Source organism: Bombina bombina, chromosome 12, assembly GCF_027579735.1.
Source record: "Bombina bombina isolate aBomBom1 chromosome 12, aBomBom1.pri, whole genome shotgun sequence".
NCBI lineage: Eukaryota > Metazoa > Chordata > Amphibia > Anura > Bombinatoridae > Bombina > Bombina bombina.
Genome location: NC_069510.1, coordinates 89,213,643 through 89,225,996, shown reverse-complemented (window position 1 = coordinate 89,225,996; position 12,354 = coordinate 89,213,643).

The window sequence follows — 12,354 nt, the reverse complement described above, 5'->3', positions numbered from 1 at the left end:
AGCACATATATTTCATTTTCAATTCTATCTTATTGTAGTAGTGTAACCAAATCAATCTCTGTGTGTAATGCGCATATTTTAGATGAGGAATATATTTTTTCAAATATTTGAACAAAAATACTTCTCCTCCCATATATGGCTATAGGTAGGCTGACCATATTTCAACTTAAATAAATGACACGTTTGATCAATACATGTGTCATTATTGTTATTCCAAAACAATCTAAACATATCTTAAAACATCAATGGCATATGTATTTCTCATGTGTATCTTTTAAATGTTAAAGATATACACCATAGCTATAGTTAAAGGGACAGTCAAGTCCGAAAAGATGCTTCATGATTTCATGACATTCCTAGATAGCAATATAGACACATACTAGTTACTAAAATATAAATACGTTTCTTATTGATATGCCAAGCTGTCAACTGAGTCCTTGTATTGGCTGCGGTTTTTCAGCGATCTCGGATGCGCCATGTTGCTTAAGACGTCACCTGCCAGGCTGTCCAATGATTCCTTGGATTGACTGACGGTTTTATGCGATCAAGGATGCACCTTTTATTGGATTGCGTTCTTACGTGATCAAGAATGCGCATTTTATTGGATTGCGTTTTTACGTGATCAAGGAAGCGCCATGTTAATTAAGACGTCACATGCAAAGGTGTAAAAAACGTCTGATTGTATTACGTAGTCCCGCAATATTTGTTTGTGCACGTTACACACGTTTGTGAATGAGAAGACAAGTTTAAAACCATGGCGAATATGGATTGTGTGCATCATGTTACATTGTTGACCCATAGCTGATAAAGACCACCACATTCTCTTTTGCTGGATGTCTGGTTGAATAAACGAACGTAAGCAAAATGTTTTCATGCATAAGATATTTCGAGGCAAGTGCAAATCTCTATAGTTCATCTTGTTTAATATGTTTGTCAACAATATGTTCCTTTTTATGAAAAATGACTGTTGTGTTTAATGTTAAAGATATCTAATTCATAAAGATGTGCTATTGTATTATAATAAAGTAATCAATATGCATTTATCTTTATCATATGCTAAATATATGATGCCGACTTCTTCTAAATGTAATTTCGTCGTATATTTTATTAAAGGTTCATTAGACACTCACATTAAAAACCAAAATATTTTATTTGGTCTCTAATTATATAGTCCATTGTTTACCAAATACACGTCTACTTTTGCTTCTGTTCAAATAAAATTGAAGTAATTTTCAGACTCCTCGCCAAGCCTCAAAGTTTCATGTGAGTACCATCTCCAGCTTTCTCCTGTTTGTGTAAAGGGTCTTTTCATATGTTAATGATGGGGTATTGTCTTGTTTTACGGTTGTAATGGGGGTTCATCTATCTTTTCAATAGAGATAACCCGATTTTCTTTGAAAGTGTTTAAATCTTTTTAATATTGATTTTGATATCAGTATATGTTAATCTTGTTGTTTCTAGTAGTGTCTATTACATGCAGTTCTGTTAAAAAGATTGTATACTGTCCCTTTAATGCAAATGTTGATTTTTGTATCATGTATGAGTTCCAGATTGTTTAATCTCCAAATATATTATTGTTAGCATTTTTTTTTGTCACTCCTAAAAGGACTTTAAACCATATTCATTGTTAAAACAAATTAACACAATAATGTCTCTTTAAGAAAATAGACTTTATTTAACACGTCAATATAAATCTTTTTTCAATATTTCTTGTTTGAACAAGTACATGTAGCTATACCAACAATCACCAAATATTATATGTTAGCATATGTAATTTTGTTAAAGGGACAGTTTAGAAAACAAATAATGTTTAGCATAATTAAAAAAGTCAATTTTGTAATATCAATGATATCAAAGGTTTCTCACCAATTAATCATTTGTCTGTGTTTATTTTAATTTGCTAGCTAAACCTATGATGTTCGTGTGCTCATTTCTTATAGTTTGAAGAGTGCATGTAATCAGAATGCAATTTGACCACTAGAGGGCATTTGGATAGCATTTGTATATCTAAAACCTTGAGCTCATACAGCATATTTACCATGTATTGATCATTGATTGTGTAAAATGTTGTTATGTCAGAACAACAAATAAGTGGTCATTTTTCATAGGCATAGATACAAGGGTAAGCACATAAGTCACACGTATTTCTCCATGTTTTGTTGTTTCCAACTTGATAATGCGTAATACAGTGTTTTCTTTGTAATCAATAATGTTCTGACTGTCCCTTTAAGCTGTGTTATTGGCATTCAAACAGTAATATGCCATCATGGATAATTGTAATGGTCATTTTGTTAGCGATTCGGGAAACAGTTTGGACATCACATCACAGAAACCAATCAATATCTTGAACAAGGATAGGTATGTGATGTGGTTTTCACACACTTATAACCCACACTCTGCAAACAATCTGCCTCCATGGACCCGGTCCCATAGAAGTAGATTATATACAGAGTGTGGTCCACAAGTGTATGAAAACCACATCATCACATACCTATCCATTACACATTAAATAAAAAAACATTAAACATGAAAACAAATACTTACTTCCTCTTCCTCCCCCTCTTCCCACGGGGCTGAGGCTCTGGGAGGGTCAACTGCCGACTCCGACGAGTTCTCATTGGAGATGTTGTGGGAAGAGTGGAAGGAAGAGTACTGGCCCGGCAGGAGAAGATGGCCCGGCAGGAGAAGATGGCCCGGCAGGAGCAGGAGGCCCAGCAGGAGCAGGAGGCCCAGCAGCAGGAGGCCCAGCAGCAGGAGGCAGACCAGCAGATGGCGGACCAGGAGCAGGAGGCAGACCAGCAGGAGGCAGACCAGCATGCGCCTCCCGGAAGAAATTAAACATCTCTTGTTGGAGTCTAAAGGTTCGGTTTTGGGCTTCTTCTATTCGAGTAAGGAGGTGTATGATTTGGGTTTGGCCTTCAATAATTTTGTTTTGTCCTTCAATAATTCTATTTCTGCCTTCTATATTTTGGATCCGGGAGTTACGCATCTGGTCAATGTAGTCTAGTAGAACCCGCACCTCCGCTATTTCCTCTTGTTGTGCACGGCGGGGTGCCCGTGCACAGCGGCCTGCTGGTGCACGGCGGCCTGCTGGTCCTTGAGGGGCCTCTGCTTCCGCGGCCTCTTCCTCTGCTTCCGGGGCCTCTTCGTCAAGGGGGGCCTCTTCGTCAAGGGGGGCCTCTTCCCTCCGAGGTGGAGATTCATCCCCACCACTCTCATCCCGGGGAAAAGGAGGAGCCGGTAGTTGCTGTGCTGCCTCCTCCCCAGACTTTGTATATTTGAAAAATAAATAAATGTATATATTAGCATATTTCCAAATAAAGCTTTAAATTACTTAGCTTACGATACAATTACAAATGCAGCCTCATTAATCCACTTTGAAATCTAACAATCAATACGATGTCCGCATTTTCTAAACCGTGTTTGTGATAATTCTGGTCAATCTGAATGTTTGAGCGTTTGTTTTCAGTCTGTTTAAATGCACACCTAACCTATAGCCTAGATACTAATGTAACCGCAAAGTAATTGTGAATGCGTGTAAACAACGTAATAGCATTAATCTGATCCTTAAAGGGACACGAAACCCAATGTTTTATCTTTCATGATTTAGAAGCATACAATTATAATCAACTTTCTAATGTACTTTTCTTATCTAATTTGCTTCATTCTCTGGATATTCTTTGCTGAAAAGCATATCTAGATATTCTTAGAAGCTGCTGATTGGTAGCTGCATATAGCTGCCTCCTGTGATTGGTTCACCGTGTGCATGGCTATTTCTTCATTAAAGTATATCTAAAGAATGAATCAAATTCGGTAATATAAGTAAATTGGAATGTTGTTTAAAATTGTATTCTCTACCTTAATCATGAAAGTAAATGTTTGCGTATAGTGTCCCTTGAAATACATTTGTATGTTAATTTTTTCTTAAATGAGCTTACCGTCAGATGAGAGTGGCAGGTTCCCGGTATCAATTCCTCCGATACCGACTATATCCACCTCGGAGATGCTGGGACGCAACATTTCCTCCCATCGGCAGTAATCGGTTCCTGCGGCATGTTGGGCCTCCCGGCTTAACTTTTTCTTAAGATCCATCTTGCAGTCCCGGTAGCGATGTAGTAATCGGTTCCTGCGGCATGTTGGGCCTCCCGGCTTAACTTTTTCTTAAGATCCATCTTGCAGTCCCGGTAGCGATGTTTAATAGAGTCCATATCTCTGTTCCGGCCACCCACTGCATTGACTGCATTCCTTATCTCCTGCCAGAGCCTCCTCTTCTCAGTTGGGGTGGTCTTCTGATGCTACAGCCTCCTATACCTGGCCATATAGGCTTCTATGAGGGCCTCCTTCTCCTCCATAGAAAACCTTGCCTCCCTAGTCGCCTTGGCCTTCCCCTGTGACGATGCCCTCTGTTTCCCGGACTGTGAAGCCCTACTCTGTCCGCCACTGGGCCCAGCCACTTGTTCATCTTGAACCAAGTGGCTGGGTCCACCCACCGCTTCCACCCCTGCTTCCTGCCCCCCTTCCTGCCCTGTTCCTCTCCCCCTCCCTCTCCTCCCCCCTCTACCTCTCCCCTGCCTGCCCTCCATCTCTTCCCTAAACTAAACCCCAAATAAGCAAACCAAAAGTGAGTGTGATCAAATGAAAGGGGGTCAAAATAAAGAACTAAAAAGACCCAAAAAAGTGCAGAAAGTGTGAAAGGGATATAAATAAAAGAGGGTAAGGAGTATTTGAATGAACAAAATGAAGAAGAAGACTAAAAGGAGGATATGTAAACTAAATGTAACTAGGGGATGGGATGGGGTATGGGATAAGAGTAAATGGGATTACAGGGAATGGAACTACAGGGAATGGGGTATGGAGTGTAGTATGAGAGGATATGGGGTATGGAGTGTATGTAGTGTTATTGATAAGTGTATCTATGTATTGAATGTGTTTGCGTGTAAATGTGTTAAGTGTACAGAAAAAGCACTCGCACACACTTACCCAAACCAACTGTCGCTCACTAACTCACACTACCACTAACTCTCTAACTCACACTACCACTAACTCTCTAACTCACACTACCACTAACTCTCTAACTCATACTACCACTAACTCTCTAACTCACACTACCACTAACTCTCTAACTCACACTACCACTAACTCTCTAACTCACACTACCACTAACTCTCTAACTCACACTACCACTAACTCTCTAACTCACACTACCACTAACTCACTCACGATAACACTAACTCACTCACAATAATGCACCAAATCTCTAAGCTCCAATCTCCAAAAACCCACCAGCAACACAGTGAAAGAAGCCCTGCTTGTGTGTTGCTTATATACCCTGTGTAAATGTTTAATGATGTACCGGTTTGCGTTGTAAATTGTGTTCAGGTGTGCTTTATTCTTACTTATTATTTGTGCAATGTGTATTAGGTGTGTGAATTTGCGCATGCTCATTTGGAGTTAGTATTTGTGGAATGTGTAGAATGCGATGATGTCATAGTGCTCGTTTTCTATAACATTGACCAATAGTATTATGGTTAAATGTTAATTTGCGATGGTGTGGTATTAGTGAAGTACTGTATATGTATGTTTGTCCTAATATATGGTAATATTGAATGAGAGTATTTTGCTAGTGTATGATTGTTTTTTTTTTTTTCCTTGTTGTTATTTTCCGTATTTCCGCATCTTAAATGATATGCGTATTCCTTGTGTTTTATTTTTTATAAATTCCCCCCGCTTCTGAATGTGTAATGCTTATGTGCTTTGTTTAGTGATTGTTGTTGTGACTTTTGCGGCGTGTTATTGTTGTGCATTATGTGGTATGCGTCATATGACCGAGCTGTGCGTATTTCTTGCGAGATCGAGTGTTAGAGGAAAAAAGCTTGTTTGTTTGCTTTTCCATTGATCTCTATGGGAGACTGTCTAACGCGGGCAGGATTCCGCGTGTGAAATAGTATCGTTAGAAGGAGTATCGTTAGAAGGTTGTTTTTCAACTCTAAATACCGGCGTTAAAAAATGCCGTGCGTTAGATATAAACCACGCGTAGCTAACGCACCCCATCTACCGCAAAACTCTAAATCTAGGCGTAAGATAGCTACAATTTGTAATTAATAATTACATTGTAGCTATTTTAGGGTTTATATTTATTTTACAGGTAACTTGGCATTTATTTTAACTAGGTACAATAGCTATTAAATAGTTAATAACTATTTAATAGCTACCTATTTAAAATAATTACCAATTTACCTGTAAAATAAATCCTAACCTAAGTTACAAATACACCTACACTATCAATAAATTAAATAAACTACAAATATATAAACTAAAATACAATTAAATAAACTAAACTAAATTACAAAAACAAACAAACACTAAATTACAAAAAATAAAAAAAAGATTACAAGATTTTTAAGCTAATTACACCTATTCTAAGCCCCCTAATAAAATAATAAAGCCCCCCAAAATAAAAAAAATTCCCTACCCTATTCTAAATTAAAAAAGTTAGCTCTTTTACCTTACCAGCCCTTAAGAGGGCCTTTTGCGGGGCATGCCCCAAAGAAAACTGCTCTTTTGCCTGAAAAAAAACCACAATACCACCCCCCAACATTACAACCCACCACCCACATACCCCTAATCTAACCCAAACCCCCTTAAATAAACCTAACACAACCCCCCCTGAAGATCTCCCTACCTTGTATTCACCCAGCCGGGCAGAACTCTTCATCCGATCCGGGCGATGTCTTCAGTCAAGCGGCAGTGAAGTCTTCTTCCATTTGGCGATGTCTTCAATCAAGCGGCAAAGAAGTCTTCTTCCATCCGGGCGATGTCTTCAAGCAAGTGGCAGAGAGTCTTCTTCCATCCGGCGATGTCTTCAAGCAAAGCGGCATCTTCAATCTTCTTTTTTCGTTCCTCCGCCGCGGAGCATCCATCCGGCACGACGACTTCCCGACGAATGAGGTTCCTTTAAATTACGTCATCCAAGATGGCGTCCGTCGAATTCCGATTGGCTGATAGGATTCTATCAGCCAATCGGAATTAAGGTAGAAAAATCTGATTGGAGTACGGCGGTTTATGGGTTAATATGTTTATTATAGTGGCAACGACGTTGGGGGCGGCAGATTAGGGGTTAATAACATTATGTAGGTGTCGGCGATGTTGTGGGAAGCAGATTAGGGGTTAATAAATATAATGTAGGTGTCGGCGATGTTGGGGGCAGCAGATTAGGGGTTCATAAGTATAATGTAGGTGGCGGCGATATCCGGAGCGGCAGATTAGGGGTTAATAAGTATAATGTAGGTGTTGGCGATGTCGGGGGCGGCAGATTAGGGGTTAATAAGTGTAAGGTTAGGGGTGTTTAGACTCGGGGTTCATGTTAGGGTGTTAGGTGTAAACATAACTTTAGTTTCCCCATAGGAATCAATGGGGCTGCGTTACTGAGCTTTACGCTGCTTTATTGCAGGTGTTAGACTTTTTCTCAGCCGCCTCTCCCCATTGATGTCTATGGGGAAATTGTGCACGAGCACGTACAACCAGCTCACCGCTGACTTAAGCAGCGCTGGTATTGGAGTGCGGTATGGAGCACAATTTTGCTCTCACTCAATTCTTGCCTTTTAACGCCGGTTTGTAAAAACCTGTAATACCAGCGCTGTAGGAAAGTGAGCAATGACAATAAAGTGCAAGTTAGCAACACACCCCTCATAACGCAAAACTCGTAATCTGGCCGTAAATTATCCAAAATAAAAGTTATTCCTATTCTAATACCCCTGTTAAAACAAAAAATCCACCTCAAAACAAAATATAATCTAACAATAAACTACCAATAGCTCTTAAAATATTTCTTTTGTATGGCATTGCCCTAATTTTAACAGCTCTTAAAAAAAATAAAAATAAAATAAAAAGTACCCCCTAACATTACAACCCCCCCACCAAACCCCCAAAATAAAAATAAAAATAACTAAATAAAAAAGCTAATCTACCCATTGCCCCTAAAAGGGCATTTGTATGGGCATTGCCCTTAAAATGGTAATCTGCTCTTTGGCAGCCCACAAAAAAGAAAATTTATGCTTACCTGATAAATATATTTCTTTTTTGACACGATGAGTCCACTGATCATCTAATTACTACTGGGAATATCACTCCTGCCCAGCAGGAGGCGGCAAAGAGCACCACAGCAAAGCTGATAAATATCACCTCCCTTCCCTCCCACTCCAGTTATTTGACCGAAGTATATGAGAGAAAGGAAGTAACAAGGTGCAGAGGTGTCTGAAGTTTATAATAAAGCAACAACCTGTCTATTGAACAGGGCAGGCTGTGGACTCATCGTGTCAAAAAAGAAATACATTTATCAGGTAAGCATAAATTTTCTTTTCTTTTTAATGACACGATGAGTCCACGGATCATCTAATTACTACTGGGAATCAATACCCAAGCTAGAGTACACAGATGATAAGGGAGGGACAAGACAGGTAACCTAAACGGAAGGCACCACTGCTTGAAGAACCTTTCTCCCAAAAGCGGCCTCAGCCGAGGCAAAAGTGTCAAATTTATAGAACTTTGAAAAAGTGTGAAGAGAGGACCAAGTTGCAGCCTTGCAAATCTGTTCCACAGAAGCTTCATTTTTTAATTGCCCATGAGGAAGCAACAACCCTCGTGTAATGAGACGTAACTCTCTCTGGAGGCTGCTGTCCTGCAGTCTCATAGGCAAAACGTATGATACTCTTCAGCCAAAAAGAAAGAGAAGTAGCCGTGGCTTTCTGTCCCTTACGTTTTCCCGAAAAAACACAAATAAGGCAGAAAATCCTTAGTCGCCTGTAGATAGAATTTTAGAGCACGTACCACGTCTAAATTGTGCAGTCGTTCCTTCTGAGAAGAAGGATTAGGACACAAGGAAGGAACAACAATCTCCTGATTAATGTTCCGGTCAGAAACTACTTTAGGAAGAAATCCCAATTTTGTACGTAAAACTACCTTATCCAAATGGAAAATAAGATAAGGACACTGTAATGCCGAGAGCTCTGACACTCTACGAGCAGAAGAAATCACAACAAGAAACAACAGTTTCCAAGATAACAACTTAATATCTAAGGAATTCATAGGCTCAAACGGAGCCCTTTGAAGAACATTAAGAACTAAATTAAGACTCCAAGGAGGAGTAACTGGTTTAAATACAGGCCTGATTCTGACCAAGGTCTGACAAAAAGAATTCCTGAACAGCACCTCTTTAGAAAATGTTGGCTCAGAAAAAATTATATCCCTATAGTTTAAAGTTCTCTCAATACATGAGGAACAGAAAGGGATTGGTGGTTCCACATTGGCATCAAAATACAAAGAACAGGTGGCACCTTGCAGAGCCTCTTGGTCCATCTTGACTCACAATAAATCACTTTATCATAAAAAGATTACATTTTATTAATAAAAGTCAAAAACATAAAAAACGTTACTGTCACTTTAATTTTTAAACTGTAACTTTTTTACTCCATTTATAATTTTAAGTGTAGAGCGGCTAGAACGCTTAAATAACCCTGCAGAACACCTCTACACCTCAGCAATACTTTGCTGAGGTGCCTACCTTCCTCTGAGCAGGAGCCGTTTCCTCACAAACACAACCGGAACCTAGCAGCAGCTGCAGAAGTCGGTCTCCGGTTTTAAACACGCATATATTATCAGAAAATGCGTAGTATGACAGGAAGATGTACAACTTTACCCTACGACGAGCGGGAAGTGAATAGAAAAGGCGCGCAATCAATTGCCGCTTCCTCAAGTACCGCCCATCATGGGCGTGCCAATAAGTCATCTCCCGGTCGGCTATTATTAGTTATGAAACCGCCGGGAGATGTGAAACCACCACATTAAATCCAGCCCCAGTGTCTGCGTCTAAGCTGCCCATATTAATTGTCAATTGTCAAATTCCATGGACTAACGCAGAGAAGTCTTCTAAGTGGAAGAATCGGCCACTCCTGACCCCTATTGATCTTTGGGAAAATAAACATAAAGAAGGCAAAAGAAACATAGGGGGCCACTTTTGGGTCCCAAAGATTGGCAGAACCTCTGTTTTATACTTATGTGGGTAAAACATTCTAAGCAAACTTGCATACAACAGAATATTATAGTGAATAGAAACCATTAAACTGTAATTTCAGACATCAGCTATTGGTGTTTGAGGTATATGGGCCTAGCCTATTAATTAACAGGAAATCACACAATGAATATGTTTTAGACCCCTCATTTTATGTAATATAGCTTATAATAGGTACGCAGATTTTGCAATCTATATGTTGTCACAGTGAACATTGACAATAAGCAAGTATATAGCAAAATGAACAATTATTCAGCTAGATTACGAGTTTTGAGCGCTATAGGGAAATTAATGACCGCCACAAAAGCAGCGTTAATTCACCTCCATATAGTGCTGGTATTACAGGTTTACAAAAAGCAGGTTGCACAGAAATACAAGCGTACAATGCTTTGACGTGCTCGTGCATGATTTCCCCATAGACATCAATGGGGAGAGCCGGCAAAAAAGATGCCTAACACCTGCAATCGCGGAAACAAAAGCTCCGTAACGTAGCTCTATTGATGTCTATGGGGAAAGAAAAAGTTATGTTTAAACCTAACACCCTAACATAAAAACCATGTCTAAACACCCCTAATCTGCTGCCCCCAACATCGCCGCCACCTACATTACAGTTATTATCCCCTAATCTGCCGCCACCTAAATAAAACTATTAACCCCTATTCTGCCTCCCTTAACATCGCTGCCACCTACATTAAGTTATTAACCCCTAATCTGCTGCCTCCAATGTCGCCACCACTATGCTAAAGTTATTAACCCCTAAACCTAACCCTAACGTAAGCATAAGTCTAACCCTAACCATAACACCCCCTAACTTAAATATAATAAAAATAAAGCTAAATAAACCTTACAATTATTAACTAAATAATACCTATTTAAAACTAAATACATACTTACCTGTAAAAAAAAACCTAAGCTAGCTACAATATAACTAATAGTTATATTGTATCTATCTTAGGTTTTTTTTTTCCACAGGTAAGTTTGTATTTATTTTAACTAGGTAGACTAGTTAGTAAATAGTTATTAACTATTTAATAACTACCTAGTTAAAATAAATACAAATTTACCTGTAAAATAAAACCTAACCTGCCTTACACTAAAACCGACCATTACAATCAAATCAAATAAATTAAATTAATTAAATACAATGATCTAAATTACAAAACCCCCCACTAAATTACAAAAAATAAAAAACGAAATTATCAAAAAAACAACGAATGTCTCCTAATATAATAGCCCTATCAAAATAAAAAAGCCCCCCCCCCCAATAATAAAACCCCTAGCCTACACTAAACTGCCAAAAGGATTGAGCTTGTATTCTATTGGCTATTCCAATCAGCCAATAGAATGCGAGCTTGATCCTATTGGCTGATTGGATCAGCCAATAGGATTAAAGCTCAATCCTATTGTCTGATTGGATTAGCCAATAGGATTTTTCCCCTTTAATTCCTATTGGCTGATAGAATTCTATCAGCCAATCGGAATGTAAGGGACGCCATCGTGGATGATGTCACATAAAGGGAAATTAATTTTATAGCGACGATCGGAAGAAGAGGATGCTCCGCACCGGATGTCTTGAAGATGGACCCGCTCTGCGCCGGATGGATGAAGAAAGAAGATGCTGTCTGGATGAAGACTTTTGCTCACTTGGATGAAGACTTCTGCCCCTTGGATGAGGATGGATGTCCGGTCTTCAAAAACTGTAAGTGGATTGTCGGGGGTTAGTGTTAGGTTTTATTAAGGGTTTATTGGTGGGTTTTATTTTTAGCTTAGGGTTTGGGCACCGTAAAAAAGCTAAATGCCCTTTTAAGGGCAATGCCCATCCAAATGCCCTTTTCAGGGCAATGGTTAGCTTAGGTTTATTTAGATAGAGTCTTATTTGGGGGGTTTGGTTGGATGGGTGGTGGGTTTTACTGTTGGGGGGTGTTTGTTATTTTTATTGCCAGGTAAAAGAGCTGTTATCTTTGGGGCAATGTCCTGCAAAAGGCCATATAAAAGGCCCCCCAAAAGGCCCTATAAAGGGCTATTAGATTAGGAGTAATTCAGTTTTTTTTTAATCATTTCGTTTTTTATTTTGCGTCATTTAGTGTTTTGTTTTTTTGTAATTTAGATAATTGTATTTGATTAATTTAATTTATTTGATTTGATTGTAATGGTAGGTTTTAGGGTAAGGCAGGTTAGGTTTTATTTTACAGGTAAATTTGTATTTATTTTAACTAGGTAGTTATTAAATAGTTAATAACTATTTACTAACTAGTCTACCTAGTTAAAATAAATACAAACTTACCTGT